The 16,988-nt window shown below is 37.1% G+C and overlaps 1 protein-coding gene across 1 annotated transcript in view; it reads left to right on the forward strand.

Moving 5' to 3' along the window:
* Positions 1-16,988, forward strand: part of LOC141447541 (uncharacterized) — a 130,310-nt gene that overhangs the window by 40,194 nt on the left and 73,128 nt on the right. The gene's annotated exons all lie outside the window — the stretch shown is intronic.

Genomic DNA, 16,988 nt, shown 5'->3' on the forward strand with positions numbered 1-16,988 from the left:
TCAAGAGATAGAACGCACCTTTGAGACCGAAAGTACTTATCGAGAAGCTTTAAGAAATATTCAGCAGAAATTCTAATTTTGCAGGAGTGATTTAAGCCAGACAGGGGCTAAAACTCACCGTTTATAAGTACACTCTTACATTGTCGAGATCTTGTTAGGATGTTTGGAAGTTAAGTAAAGTAGAAGAGTAAACATTAGATTGATGTTGTTCATTCTTTTTGGTGACTGATTCATAGTTTCAATAGGATGAAAAAATAATTGCCATTTCAGTCGTGATACATTTTCATCTTCAGGGCTAGTTTACAAAATAATATTTTTACATTATTTTGACTGGTGTCCATGGACAGACAAGATAGAAGACACACCAACCCTGTAATGTAAAAATATTACTTTGTAAACTAGCCCTGAAGATGACCTAGTCCCTAGGTCGAAAGCTCCGGCAGAATAAATGTATCACGACTGAAATGGCAATTATTTTTTCATCCTGTTAGATGGATGGTTTCTACCAGACGGGAAGAAGAAGCCAAGGGAGCTGAGGAGCTACACACAATGCGGGACTCCTTCTTTAGTTGAAGATACAGCTTCTAAAGCAGCATATGGAAGGTATTCCTGGTGGTAAAAGATCAAGACGGAGAAACAGAGGCTGATTTTCTTTTCCAACTGAAGACCCACGGAGTGTTCTATTGCATTGCAGATCCAACCATTTTGTTCAATATACAAAAATTATGGAGGAGAAAAAAAAGTAGCCGAATAACAAGAATCTAATTCTATTGACCATCTAAGGTCAAAAGGGGAACTAAACAAAATTAGATATTCCTATCCGTGTCAATTGATGAGATTGATTCAAGAGGAGAAAGAGAGAGAGAGAGAGAGAGAGTGAGAGAGAGAGAGAGAACGTTTATGAGGAAGAAAGAGAGGAGTTTAACAAGATCCTGGCTGGGATTTGTACGTGCCATCATACAGCGTGAGAAACACGAGACTGACGGCCAATAGGTACCAAGATTTGGAAGGAGGCAAGCATTTTTACAATGGTAAATAGCAAGGCAATGGGTAACTCCTGCGAGATAACAAAAGGTGTGAAGTTATTACCCTAGTGGTCCAAGGCAGCATTCTTACATGGTCCATCCTCCATCAACATTATCTTACAAGTAGCGATTTTGGTTTTTATTATTATTGTCATTATCACAGATTGGCGCGAGATGACACGAGCTGAAGTAGCGCTTAGCTGACGTCACTTCCAGTCACCAACGAGCACGTATCCTCCGGAAATGATAGTAATAATATTGAAAACTGGTGGCATAGTTTTAAAGAAGAGAGAGAGAGAGAGAGACAGATAGACTCGTAGTATTCCCACGGTGTGGGAGCCTTCATCCCCCTGAGCATCTATCTTCTTCCCAATAAAAACCACAGACGACTTAGCTCTCCCCGTTATCACCAAAGTCTCGAGGGGCCGATATAAACCACACGATGATTTAGCCACAACCTGATATTACCACTTATCGCACCTTTTAAACCACTTAAATGAAAATTCCAATTTCCAAACCTACAATTCCAGGCCATCTCTCCAGGCCAAACCTTCAACACCTTATTTAGATCAGGTTATATACTTTATGTACTACAATGGGTGTAGAATATTGTTCCAGTTGAATAGTAGCACGATTTATTACTTAGGCAAACCAATTCTGTTCATATATATGTATGTATATTTTTATTTTGTTGTAGCTGTTGTTGTTGTTACTCAATGCCGGTGAAACTTTGTGGTCACTTAGTAACTTTCTTGGAATTAATTTATTTTTAGAAATTATGATTCTAAAACAGTGATACCAGATCGATAAAAATTGACTAACCATATTAACTAACTTTCTCATCACTGCCTACCTAATCAAAATTTTCGAAAATTCCCTTTAAGTTCTCTTTAAACTACTAAAAAGAACATAAATAGGGGAAGAAAGTCCCAATTTTAATTTAGTTTTCTTAGGAGGGGGGAAGGTTAATAATTTGAGCGATATATTTATCTAATTTAGGGGGGGCGGTCTAAAAATGTTCAAAGAAAATCGATCTAGTGTGATCGATCCATCACAATTTCTTGATTCAACGACAAGAGCTGTTAACCAACATTTCATTCTGACCTCAAGATCATATTAATAACCCCCCACCTAAAAGTAGTACAAAGAAAAGTAAAAAAAATTTCCCAAGGTTTCAATCAAATTAGATTTACATCATCTAGTGGGAATGAATCAATGAATTCTTAGAGCTCTTTTTTTTCTTTTCTTTTTTTTAAACGAATATTTCACCTAATTTTGAGAATGGGTGCGACTATAATTTTTGTGTCTAAATAGTGCGATTAGGGAGATGAATGAATCTGGATGATGCATGAGGAGGAGATAATCAAAGAAATGAGAGAGAGAGAGGAAAATCATCAATATTTATGATATTCAAGGAGATGATTCTATCAAACATGATCTGCTTTTTCAATGAAATTTTTCAATACTTCATTGTTTAGATCAATTTAGATCAAAGTAAAAATAGCCGCTCATTCATCTGCTATGATTATAAATAATTATTTAGTAGTAAATACTTCCTCAATCTTTTCCTGCCTATCGCAAAAAGGAGCAGTATTGTACCAAGTATTCGAAAATGGTTTCTATGAATTACGATCAGTAAAAATTATTTTCGTACAAAATTTACATTTCGATTAGTTGCTCCTATAAATTGTAAATCGACAAAACGGAAGAGAACCGTTTTAAAAGACAAAACAATTTTTTCAGTCTTTTGTTTTTCACAATTTACTCGGAAAATATCTGCATTGATTTAAAAGTCTTAAGTTAAACATTTTATTACACAAATTTCCAGTTAAAAAAGGCAATACTTAAAGGTAATACTAGGCACCACGGTAGCCGAGCGGTTATAGGCTAGACCCGCAAAGCTAAGATGTATTGTTGGTTTAGTGGGTTCGATTCCCCTGTTCTAAGCCTTGGATTTTATTTAATGTTTAATATGAGAAATTTGTAGTAAAGTACGTTAGGCGGTTTTAGGCTAGACCCTCAAAGCTAAGATGTATTGTTGGTTTAGTGGGTTCGATTCCCCCGGTCTAGGCCTTGTATTTTATTTAATGGTTAATATGAGAAATTTATAGTAAAGAATGTTAGTCGGTTATAGGCTAGACCCGCAAAGCTAAGATGTATTGTTGGTTAGTGGGTTCGATTCCCCTGTTCTAGGCCTTAGATTTTATTTAATGGTTAATGTGAATAATATATAGTAAAGTCTGTTAGGCGGTTATAGGCTAGACCCTCAAAGCTAAGATGTATTGTTGGTTTAGTAGGTTCGGTTCCCCAGGTCTAGGCTTTAGATTTTATTTAATGGTTAATATGAATAATTTATAGTAAAGTCTGTTAGGCGGTTATAGGCTAGACCCGCAAAGCTAAGATGTATTGTTGGTTAGTGGGTTCGATTCTCCTGTTCTAGGCCTTAGATTTTATTTAATGGTTAATATGAGAAATTTATAGTAAAGTATGTTAGGCTGTTATAGGCTAGACCCGCAAAGCTAAGATGTATTGTTGGTTTAGTAGGTTCGGTTCCCCAGGTCTAGGCTTTAGATTTTATTTAATGGTTAATATGAGAACTTTATAGTAAAGAATGTTAGTCGGTTATAGGCTAGACCCGCATAGCTAAGATGTATTGTTGGTTTAGTGGGTTCGATTCCCCCGGTCTAGACCTTGGATTTTATTTAATAGTTAATATGAGAAATTTACAGTAAAATATGTTTGCTAGTCGCCTCCGTCCACGACACCTAATTGGTAGTTGGACGTAAAGCCCCGCCTGAAAAAAAATAGGCAATTACTTTACTTTACTAAAGGTAATACTTAATTTAGGGCCACCTTAAAGGTGTGTTTAGGGCAAGCTTCACTTTCAGTCTTTAGCCCAAGAATGGTACAGGAATTCCTCCCTACTTAGTATTAGTAAGAGTTAAATCTGATGAAAAAACTCATGACCGGAAATGTAGCTGATTTCTTTTTGTAAAAGTATCGCTTACTTTTTACCAAAAAAAAAGAGATCGCATTTTAGTTACTTAGTACTTAGTTTCACAAGTAGTTATAGAGTTACCTAAACTCTATTAATGAGTACACATAAAAACGAACACGATATTAAAAAGAAATAATTATTTAATACGTGTTTAATATTTTAATAATAATGATTAAAAATAACAAAATTCTGGTAGATAGAAAAATTACTGGTTTTTGGACATATTTCCAAAATGTAAAAACAAAAAAAAAAGATAGTACCTAATATTTCTTGTACAATTATGGATAAATATATGTACATATAAAAGTAACAGTGAATGAAACCTGTCTTGTTATTTCTTAAGGTTACAGCTGAGAAGAGTGTGAATAAGTGCCAGCCAGTCATTATCATGTCTTTGTTTTTTTTGCATTCACACCATCATACAATAAACGTTGTAATTAACTTTGTATATCCTTAATATAAAAATTAAACTATAAAGGAGATCTGTCGATTATTAAAATGACAGCGGTACGTTAAAAACAAGCGAGACAGAAGGAGAGGATTGTAAAAATTGTGAAAATATATTCGCCTTGAGGCACCCAGCTGTTCAAAAAGAAAGATGCAAATATAGACTGATTGATAGACTGGCTGCCGACTGACTTATCTAGGCTGCTAATTTAATGAATGACACTCACAACCTGTTGCAATACCTAATTATGTTGTTAAAAAAAAAAAAAATAAAAAAAAAATAAAACGAAAGGTTAACTGATTAGCAATGTATTATACAATGAAGGACGATTTCGTCGCTTAAGAAAGCGATTAGGGCTTAACTAGATTTTTTTGGGACAAATTTACCAAAAAGTAGGCCTTTGTAGATCGTGAAAGGGTGTGTCTATAAACCTAAACCCTCCCTTGCAATTAGAAAGATCTATGTGGCCCCCTTTAAGGGTTAAGTTGGTGTATATAGAATGTGGTCAGAGACCTGCGAAGCTAATATGTATTGTGGTACTGGGTTCGATTCCCGGTCTTTAGGCCTTGGATTTTATTTAATGGTTAATAAAAGAAATTTACAGTAAAGTATGTTTTGCTAGTCGCCTCCGTCCTCGACACCTAATTGGTAGTTGGACGTTAAGCCCCGCCTGAAAAAATAGGCGATTACTTTACTTCACTTTATAGAATGTGGTCAACTGTAATGCGTTAAGTGTATAAGTGTAGGCCTGTGTGTGTGTGTGGTGTTGAGCTCGAGTCCTGCCTGTGGGTACGCTAAGCCCAAATAGTTGTACACTTCCAACTATCTCTGCAGGTACGCTATATTGTATGAGTAATAGGTGCAAATTTTGTTCGTTTGATAGGCTGGAATACCCCGGGAGAGAGGCCAAGATCTTAGAAGAAATAGCTAGTCCACTTTCCCTTAATAGATGAAAAAGGATCAGCAAGGCTATGGTGTTTCCTCCCTAAATCCTAGTGGATGGGTGTGTCTGTGTGTGTGTGTGTGTGTGTGTGGTGATGAGCTCGAGTCCTGCCTGTGTGTACGCTAAACCCAAATAGTTGCACACATCAACAACCTCTGCAGGTACCTCTATAGCGCCTACATTGTTGAGTAATAGGTGTAAGTTTTGTTCGTGTTGATAGTCTGAAATATCCCCGCGAGAGACGCCAAGATCCTAGTCTAGTCCACTTTCCCTCAATAGATGAAAAAGGATCAGAGCAAGGATAGCCATCAGATTTTTTCAATCTCTGGGTCCCGCACTATGATGTTTGCTCCCTAAATCCTAGTGGATATTTAAACCTTTTTACCCATCTCACATCAAACTCACCTCAAACTTAATAACAACTAGGATTGTGAACAAACGGATTGCCACTGTTTGAAGCTTATTCAAGAGTTTAACATGATCAATACTAAGCAAATTTTATTTTGACTAGAATACGACATTCAGTCAGACGAAATTACGAACGTCAAAGAAGCGATAGTTTAAATTATCTACTTATGTTAACATAATTTATCATGGATGAAAAAATAATTGCCATTTCAGTCGTGATACATTTATTCTGCCGAGCTTTCGACCTAGGGTGACTAGGTCATCTTCAGGGCTAGTTTACTAGTTTAAGATGTCCTAGTCCCTAGGTCGAAAGCTCGGCAGAATAAATGTATCACGACAGAAATGGCAATTATTTTTTCATCCTATTGAAACTTTGAATCAGTCACCATAAAGAATGAACAACAATAATTCATCATAATTTCTAGGAAGGGTAAATCTCAGCATTGAGCAGTGGTGATTCTCTGATAGTTACACCAGCAATCACTGCATCCTCATTTAGACTAGAAAAATACGTTAGAGACAGCCACAATCATTCGCTTTCACTCTTTTTTATTTCCTGCAGAATTGCGTGGGAGGAGTTTTTACGTGTTAAAACTATGAATAAATAGTTCATAGTTGAATGTAATCGCTCGATAAAATATACAAGCCAAGCTAGTGAGGGGGTGCTCTATCGTAGTATAGCGTGCCTAACTCTTATCCTCGGATTTAAGGGGCTGCCCTGATATGGTGTGCGTTCATGTTTAGAGTATCTTTGATCGATATTCTGGTCGATATTCACTACTATAATCTTCTCTGACGAAAGATTGGGGTCCCCCCCCCCTGTGCCTGCTAGATGATAAATCGTTTTGTGCTAGGGCTGACAACTCCCCGTGTCATGACAGTCTCGGTATGGCAGAGATGACAACCTGCTCGCCACTCACCAATTAATGAGTGCTACACTATCCAGCCAATGATATTGTAGAGTCCCGGTCCTTCTCTTCCTTAACTCTTGTACTCCTGGACTAAACTTCTACGTCGACAAGTTCAATCTACTTTGTGTAAGCAAAATAAAATAAAAAAATAATAAGGATGGTTAGGGCGAATCCAGGGTCATTAAATAACCTGATGTTGCTGGTTGCTTGGTACTGGGCACCAACTGTCACCGCGTTGTCATCTCTCTCTATCCCTAATTCTAAGATTACTCCCATCACTTATTCTCAGGTAATTACCTAATAAAACTATTTTATTTTAAATTAAAATACATCTAATTTATAGTTTGTAAATTGCTAGTTTTTTTAAAAGCGATAACACTTTAGCGGTCTGTTATTTTTTATGGATATTATCTCAATGATATTTTACCTTTTGTTCAGAGGTAAAACAGGATAGAGACGCTTTTGGTGAGGCCGCAGGAGTTTTGTTGTAATTGTTTAATTGCCATTGGCGGCGTCCCTTATCATTTTGAAATTACAAGTTTCTTCTTCTCAGCTGAACAGTTTATGGAATTCTCTCCAGAATTTCAGGTTTTTCTTTTTCTTTTATCCCAAAAGTTTCCCAGTTCTTTCTCGTACTACACTTTTCATTCTTTAGCTGCAGATCTGTCGCTCATATTTCATTCACCAGCTTACCAATGTTCGACTATTCATGGACTAGAAACATGAACAGCGATCTCTTAAACTGTACAGAAAACGGACTAAGATCTTGGTCCAAGGGTGGTGGGTCTTCAGACAATGCTTGATGGCCTCTATTATCATGAAATGGTACCTTAAAAGGGAAACAGTATGTTATTAATGAAATCGCTAGGAAAACTTTTAAACTTTCAGATTCGTAGGAAAGCAACCATTTTGCTAAGTTCAAAAAAAAAAAAAAGAAAAAACAATACTTGATGGATTTTCGTGAAAATTGCCAAAAACAAAAAAAAAGAAAGTAGGAAAATCTAACCAGTAAAGCAGGGACTTCTTGATTGTTTCCGATGAAAAACTGAATATCCAAATCTGCAAGAATGCATCTTTGATGTATTAGAAGTTGTCCTGCCAGAGAGAAGACCCAAAACCCATCATCAGCTGCTCGCCGAAGAGCCTGGCCAGCAGCGTTCCAGAGTTCGACGTTTCGGGAATATAATTAAATCTGATACGAAGGACCTCCTCACCGTAAGATTCCTTGTACATGTTTATATTTAATAATAATTAAGAACAACACATTAGCAATACTTTTGGAATGCGGATAAAGATATGGATATTTATTAGCAAATTCTAAAGCTTAAATCAATTACTTTATTACAAATCTTCCTTAATTTCTTCCCTCTTTTTTTTTATAGCTTCATGCATATTCCAGGAGTGCGGAAAGGAGGCTAGATTAATGGGAAGACCTTGCTGATTATCAACTTGAGTTTAAAATTTTGAAATTATGGAATAAAAATGAATTAAAAAAAAAAAAGAAATGATTATATAAAATTCTTAGGCGATTTCCAACGATTCTGTACACCGACAGACAAACATACAGAAATACAACACTTTAAAAGCACACGTACACATTTTGTAGACCGGTTTCCTTTAGTATCCTCCTAAACAATCTGCTCCGTCTATTAATAACTCAAGAAATATATATATATATACACATGTGATCATCATTTAATAAATCTTTATTAAATTACGTTTTTGTTTTTAAATTTTTTGGTTTTACATACAAAAAAAAATCATTCGATTCAGACAATTATTAAATCGATTTGTGTTCAATATGATCAGCTGATTAATACATAATTTCTGGTTTAGCTCGAGTCTAACGCCACTTGTTGAATCATAACTAGTTTCGAACCTTTGTTGGTATGATGAGAGAAGAAATTAGATGACAAATAAGGAATATTGTACATTTCAGAAAACTCGATTTAATATATTTGAAAATAATTTGTTAAATTATAGTACATTTGACAAGATTTAGAAATAGGAGATGCTGATGAAGATTAAGAGTTGTTGCCTTGAAGTAAATGACAATTAGGTGATTATTCATTCTGACCTTTCATCTCTCTTCTTTGATGCCAACATCTTTAGATGCTACCTCAAGTCCACAGTGGACACATTTCATTTAATATTTGTTCTCCGAGATTACTCCTCATTAGGGAAGGGATTAGCTATGGAGTTAGCGTACTGGATTCCCACGCGGAGGTCCCGGGTTTTCAAATCCAGCTGCTGACCCTTAGATTTTTCTCTTCCTAGGAGCTTCTTACAGCTCACTGTCCGGTTAATGGGCAGTGTTGTCTGTAACGAGAGAACACTGTCCGGAGGCCGGCTGTGCACTGAAAAAAAACTCCGGGTGCCAACAACCTTAGATGTTGACGCGCCTTAAACATTTAAAAAAAAAAAAAAAAAAAAAAAAAATTACTCCACATTGTATATTGGTCGGTTTACTAACTTACTTCTTAAGAATATCTGGACGAAAAAATAAATGGTAAAACAGGCAGTTTCTTGTGGGTAATCCTAGATTTTCTTTCAATTTGAATGTGGGGAGGTTAAGGATACAAAAGTTGGCTGTCGTCGATGACCAAAATATTCTGGCGTAAACGGATCTTCTACAAAGCAGGCACATCCAAGAGAAACTCAGTTTTGTACCTAAAAATTGAGAACTCGAAACCAACATTTCACTTCTATATTTTTATTTAAACCAAATTTTATGAACTGTTTTTTGTTTTTCCTTTTTTTTTGGCATTGACTTCCGCCATACAGCCAGCATCGTCTAGGTGCTTATCACTAGAATATCACTCACTCTCCGTTCTTACCTACAAATACATTCGCTTCACACATTCATCATTCTACTATATACTGCTATTTACCTACAAACTTACAACTAATGGATGGATCAGCACTCCTATGTTCCTGCCATCCTTATAGCTTAACCTGAATTAAAATCACCGTAATCCTTCTCTAATCATTTTCTTCCATTCATTCTAATCGGCTATAACTTTTAAATACATTCATATTTCATTGCTAACTCTGCTACAGATTTAAGCACATAGATGTTGGTGGAGAATATTATATCTTCGTAGCGAAATGGTGCATCTAAATATCTGTATATGTCGTCAAACATTCGTTTCCTTTGTACCACATAACGTGGAAATATCCATTATTATATGTTTGAAATCCTCCTCCTCATTGCAATCTACGCAAAGAGGAGAGAGGACCTTTTGTTGATCCTGTGAAGATACGATCCGCACAGAGCGTGGTTCGCTCTCAGCCTGCTTATTGTCGTAACAACCCATTTATTAGTGACAGTTCCATGCTAAACCATGCTTGTCTAGGTAACTGATCTGCTATAGTTTTATAGAATCTCCCTTTATTACCATTACTGTAATCTGTCTGCCATTTTTGAACTGTTCCATTAATTTTGGGTGACTGATTCGTTGTTTCAATGGGATGAAAAAAAATAAATGCCCATTTCAGTCACGATATTCATTTATTGTGCCAAGCTTTCAGCATAGGGGGACTAGGTCATCTTCAGGGCTAATTCTGTCAATGTAATATTTTACAGCATTAAAGGGTTGTGTGTTTTCTGTCTTGTTCTGCTCATGAACCTTTAATGATGTTATTGTGACATTATCACAATTAGCCCTGAAGATGACCTAGTCCCCTAGGCCGAAAGCTTGGCACTATAAATGCATATCATAACTGAAATTGGCATTTATTATTATTTTTTTTTTCATCCTATTCAAATGTATAAAGACCACCGACTTAGCGTGATAACTCCAGCTGTTAAGGTAATAACTGGTTTATTGTAAAATATATATATATAGACACACAAAAACATGAAAAATAACATCAGAACTTTACATATATGTTGTATACACATTTCACAAATGTGTATACCCATATTTATACATAAATGTACATATATGTACCTAGGTCTAAAGTTTAGCTCTTCTTTAACATATCACTTTCTTCCCATGTGTCTTATTATGGACACATTCAGGTATACTAAACGGGCACGCACAGTGTTATTAGCTAGGTTATTTATTGGCTAGTATATAAGTCTGGGAGTGTTTCGTGTAAATACGGACACTATATATGTTCATATGGTGGCTGTTGTAGTTGTACCTACTTATTTTTTTTCATTTCAACTAATTTAATAGATTAAATTAAAAAAAAATAATAATGGAACTATATTTGAAGTGGTTAAACGTAGAGAAAAATGGAACAATTGAGGATATATATATATATATAATAAGCCTTTTCAATACAGTTTGTGCGTACGTTCGAGTCTAAAAAGTTGTCAGCATTAGTATTAGAAGAGCAAGTTGTAATGTGAACAGAGTGTACAAGGTGCCCTGTAATTTTCTTGCCGCGCGCGACCTCTCGCGGCTATTCCTTGAAAGAACTATCCGTTCACAAAGAAGGTAGAGAGAAAGAAAGAAGATAAAAGAAGAGAAATATAGTGGCTGACTTCAAACTTTGGCTCACTCAACGGCCACCTGCATCGACCCTAACCTAACTAGCGCACGCGCACTTCTCCGTGGCCGCTCAGCGCGCTCTACACGTACAAAGGTTGTACTATAGACTAAACTCCCCCCCTCCCCACTTTTCCCCTTAAATAATCCTACCCCTCCTGGCACTAGCCCTAAATCCCTACCTTAATTAAATCCCCCTAATTAAAAATTCCCTCTACTCTCAGGATTTGTGTCCATTCCTCAAACTTTCCTCCTAATCTACTAGCGCATTTTTAAAAAAAAACAGGAACCGGACATAATTAGGTCCCTAAGGAAGGAGATCTCAAGGTTTTTTTGAACAGTCCACTGGAGTGCGCCTCACAAGCACACGCACACTACCATGTATATAAAATAATAATGTATCATTATCCATTATATTTATGACTTTATTTATCTAATTCTCTCTCTTAATGGCTCTCTTTCTTCTCTCTCTTTTCTTTGCTTTCTCGTGTACTACCACCGCTTTCATTTATTATCTAAATTATAAATCCCGAATCGATCGTGAAGCTTTGTCTAGAGCTATTATCAAAACTTCTCTTTATTTCAAACTAGCTACAAAAAAAGGAAAAGAAAAAAGAAAAGAGAAATTGAACGAGAAGAAATGACGTAAAAGTGTGTGTGGTGGTGAGCTGGAGTTTGCCTGTGGGTACGCTAAGCCTATACAGGTTGCAAAGAACAGCTACATCTGCTTCTTGCATTCCGAATTGTTGAGCAAGTAAGAGTAGTTTGTACGCGTAGTTTATGGACTGTAGAAGCGCCAGTTCCTTTCTACGAAAGAGATCGTATTGTGGCTCCCAAAAATGTCCTTTAGAATTCTTCATTGGATACAGTTGTGTACAGAAGTGAATGTGTTGATTGTGTGGTGTGTGAGTAAGGTGAGCTTGAGTTTGCCTGTGGGTTCGCTAAGCACAAATAGTTGCACACTTCCAACTATCTCTGCAGGACCTATAATAAACAGCAGGGGTGTCAAACTCCATGGGCCACTTGGTGGTGCATCAGGCAAGATTCACGAAGGGGCCACAACATATTTACTAAATTTTTCCCTAGTTTTCCAATATATCTGGATTCAGTGACTGAGTACAGACAATCTTGATTAAGGTAGAAAGATGTTTATCCAGTCAATCTTGTGATCTGTAGGCTGTTTTGTTTAATTTCATGGCCGGAAATAGTTGCTCACACAAGGAAGACTCCAAAAAATAACACAAAAATTTGTACAGCAAACATTTTTAGATATTTCTCACCTAAGTAGGAATATATTTTGGGGATTCCTATTTGGTCTTTTAAAACCGTATCATTCTGGAATTCCACTGAGAGTGGCAGAACATTTGGCTTCCAAACGACGCTGGAACTAAGTCAGCGCGTTCGTACAAGCCCAGAGGCCCCCAGGAAAGTCCCTGGACCACGAGTATACTCGTCTTCAGTAGTTAAACGGATACTGGTGAATTGTTCTTCTTCAATTGAACCTCTTAAAACTGAGAATACTAAATATACAGTTTGACTTGCAACGTTTTTCTTTAAAAAAATTGATTTTCACCATTGAGAAAATATGAAAAAGTTATGTAGTGTTTTTCCAGTGAATGAAAAACAACCTCTCTCATACTTCCTGTGAAAACTCTCTCTCTCTCTAGAAGATTGTACAAAACCGGAAAGTTTGAACAGAACGCTCTCACACATTATAAAGTGAGTACTTTGTTTCGCAAAAGAAACCTCCCAGCATCCCTAATGAGCTGCAAGTTTCTTTTAATATCCTACTAATATTGGATCTCTTTGGAGGATAATTGATTTTTAAAAGGAAGAAATTGATAACCAGAAAAAAAAAAAGTTACCCTTTATAATGAATGTATGTAAATTTGAACCTGGAGAAAGAGGGGGGGCCCTATAATATTTCTTGACGGCCCTTTGGAAAGTGGCGCTTCTAATATGACATAACATAGAAAGAGAAGGTAAGGGTGCTGCCCTCTGTAGTCCACGTGGAGAAGTAAACGCCCTGGAGGTGTTTAGACCACCATGTCTTCTACCAGTTCGTGTCTTCTAATTACCATATATTCATTTAAGTAGTACGTGTGAGGTCTGGAGGATTGTTGTTTCCAGTTTTTGCCTCCAGAGGCGTTAAGTAATATATTTAGAAAGGGCTGAATTATCTCAACCCTATCCTTTTTATATATATACTAATTAGAAACATATTTACTACGTTCCCCCCCCCCCATTATAATGTTATATTAATTCAATTATTCTTAGGGAACATCCTACACGTTAAAGGTGTTCCATAATTAATGCTGGGTTGAACAAAATAAAGAGCGAAACCCATGATTGGACGTAACAGGGCTTTACAAAATTTTTCCTCAGGGAATTAGTTAGGGTTAATCAAAAGTTCCCCCCTAATTTGAACTATACGGTGAAGAGGAAAGCGCTGAGATGAAAAAATGGGAAATGCTGTTTTTTCGGGGGGCTGAATATAGCTGAACTTCGCCCTTTGAAAGTCAATATTTAAACTGTTTTAACATGAAAAAATGTGATCAATTATTATCAATATTATTATTGTTATTATTATTATTATTATTATTATTAATTATTATTTTAATTTATTTAGTAATTTACAATCTGTATACATTGTATACAATCTGTAAATATGGAGAGAGCGATGAACTGGTGCGGGAGGAGAGCAGGAGGAGAGAAACTACCCAGCGGAGAGAGGAGACATAGAAGAATAATGGCGTTTAGGCCTTCAGACTGTAAGGAAGTCGCGGAGCCACAGGCGATTCAGTCGGCGAGGAGTATTAGGGATGTCAGAGGAAGCGAGAGATAGTACGAGAGGATTAGAGCTAATAGAGAGAGCAGTATGGAATTTTTGGTATTTAGTCTTGGCGAGTTGGTCTATGAAGGGAATGTTGAGGTCGTTGTGAAGAGTGAGGTTAGTCACCGTAGAAAGGAGCGCCAGCTATCTGTCAGCAGTAGTTTTGACTGAAATGTCCTGTACTATCCGTATGTTTTGTAGGTTTGGCTGAACTCCTCAGCTCTAGTCCTGTAAGTCCACATAGGTTTTGAGAATAATGTTGTATATTAACCGTTTGAGTTCAATTGGGTAATTTGGGAGCGTCGTCCAAGAAGTCTTGTAAAGCAGTTTCGCACGTTTTTTGTCATTACTTGTCTTTTAAGCCTAGTATGTGAGTTCCACTTGAGTCGTTTGTTTATAAAGAACCCAAGGTAGCGCACCAGATCTGTACATGGACAGGAGCCCTTGATCAATTATTTATTTCTATAAACAGTTCAATGGAAAACGCACAAACTGGGAATGTCAAAAATATTTAACGACTTTAGAGGGAACCTCATCCCTATGAAGGAAAATTTGATAAAATCTAAAAAAAAAAGGAAATTTTACTTCCGTTTGAGGAATTTTCTCCTCATTTATCACTCCTTAATACAGGAAATTATTTCCTCCGTATTTTCTCAGAAGTGCACCAGAATTTCCTGGACCAATGTTTTAAAATGCAAGTTGGGAAAATCTAAGAAGTGAATACTACGTTAAGTGCTGCCATTCGCTTAGATATACATTCCTGTTCGAAAGGTTTTTTAAAAAATTCTCTACAATGTTTTCTTTGGTTTACTCGCTTCCGGTGGATCATTTCTTGTTCTAAACGGCCCAATAGCGGCGCTAACTCCAGATCTCTAGCAGCAGAGTCCTTTTTTATTAAGTTTCTAAATATATTTTCAAGGTAATCCGACTCGTTTTAATGAAATCCCTGGTTAATTGTTCCTTTTTCTAAAAAAAAGGGAAGCTTCCCAATTCAGGAATACTCATCAACCCGTGCGACGACTAAAATGGAAACAAATACCCTCATGAATTTAGGCAGGGGAATAAGCAAGGAAAGGAGGTTAACGACTATTGATCACTGTTTAATTGATGTAATGCAAACCTTTTTAGATTGGGTCCAGAGGGGAAGGAAGCCGTTGTTTCTAATTAGTGAGAAGAAACTTGGCTAAACCGGGGAAATCTACCAGGGTGACCAACTGGGCATCCTGAAAACCACATTTCCCTCCTCTTACTTGGATTATCTAGTCTCCCTCGCTGTATTGGTTTAGTTATCGCAAAACTTCTCCAATCCCCTCTCCGCGCACCTATTATTGTGGGGTCTTGCTGGGTTAGTTATCCAGAGTACTGCTGTCTACAGGGCACGTGGTGCGGGTGATAATTTGCGGATCGAATTCTCTTCTCTCCCTAACAGGCCCTTAAAAGTTTTATCCCGCCCAAAAAAAAGGGAAGTTAACATTTTGAACTTCTATAAAAACCTTTTTTAATTTACTTTAAATTTCTTTTAATTAATTTTTCTGACTTCCTATTTTCATTTTTTTCACGAACTTGTTTTATCATGTTCATTACTTAGAAGCTTGCAAATAGCATCGGCGAATTAAAATTAACCAAAATGAAGTAGTTCCTGAAAAGGGCGCCACGGTAGCCGAGCGGTTAGAGGCGAGACCTGCGAAGCTAATATGCATTGTGGTACTGGGTTCGTTTCCCGGTCTTAGGCCTTGGATTTTATTTAATGGTTAATAAAAGAAAACAGTAAAGTAGGTTAGCCTGCTATAGGCTAGACCCGCAAAGCTAAGATGTATTGTTGGTTTAGTGGGTTCGATTCCCCTGGTCTAGGCCTTGGATTTGATTTAATGTTTAATATGAGAAATTTATAGTAAAGCATGTTAGGCGGTTATAGGCTAGACCCGCAAAGCTAAGATGTATTGTTGGGGTTCGAATGTTGTATGTAGTGGGTTCGATTCCTCGGGTCTAGGCTTTAAATGGTTAATAAGAGAAATTTACAGTAAAGTATGTTAGCTAGTCGCCTCCGTCCACGACACCTAATTGGTAGTTGGACGTTAAGCTCCGCCTGAAAAAATAGGCGATTACTTTACTTTAGTTCCTGAAAAATGGACGATTCCTGTACGAGGATTCGAGTAGAAAATCTACTTTAACCATTTAACCCTAAGCACGAAAAACTAACAAAAAAATGTTCTCTTCATGATAATCTGCACGGACCAACAAGTTGGATTTATTGTTGCCTTCCTAGAGGTAGGAGAACAGGAGAGACCACTCAACATAGAGCTCCCTTTCAGGTGGTGAAAAAAAAATACTCCCAGGTTCAGTAGGGAATTTTAGAATGAGCAGTGGGAGCTGGCAGCCAATAAGAGATATCGTTCCTTGGTTCCTCCTCCTTAAATCCTTTGCCGCTCAGTAAATATTCGGAAGAAAGCTATCCTAAATAAAAAAAAAACAAGAATTCCAAGTTCCTTCTCACACCTGGTAACTTCCAGGGATTTATGGAGGAGGAAACCAAGGAACGTTATCTCTTATTGGCTACCAGCTCCCACTGCTCATTCTAAAATTCCCTATAGAACATGGTTGTATTTTTTTTTCATCACCTGAAGGGGAGCTCTAGGTTGAGTAGTCTCTCCTGCTCTCCTACCTTCTCTAGGAAGGCTACAATAAATCCAACTTGTCTAGGCTCAACCAGAGTAGGTCCCCAGGTAGAGTGGGCAGTTACTGGTGGGGGACTCCCATCCAGCAATCTTTTAGATCTTCTGGAGCTAGCTTCCCCCAAAATTATGGACCCGGATAGTCAGCTGTAACCACTTTTTATCGTTGAGATCCTTTGCACCTCTCCCTGTAATGCAAAGTTGGGAAGAAGGCAGGACTTCTAGGGAGTTTTTAACCTCAGTGACCGAGG

This window comes from Rhodnius prolixus, unplaced genomic scaffold (assembly GCF_049639745.1).
Source record: "Rhodnius prolixus isolate KJV_2025 unplaced genomic scaffold, Rpr scaffold_7, whole genome shotgun sequence".
NCBI lineage: Eukaryota > Metazoa > Arthropoda > Insecta > Hemiptera > Reduviidae > Rhodnius > Rhodnius prolixus.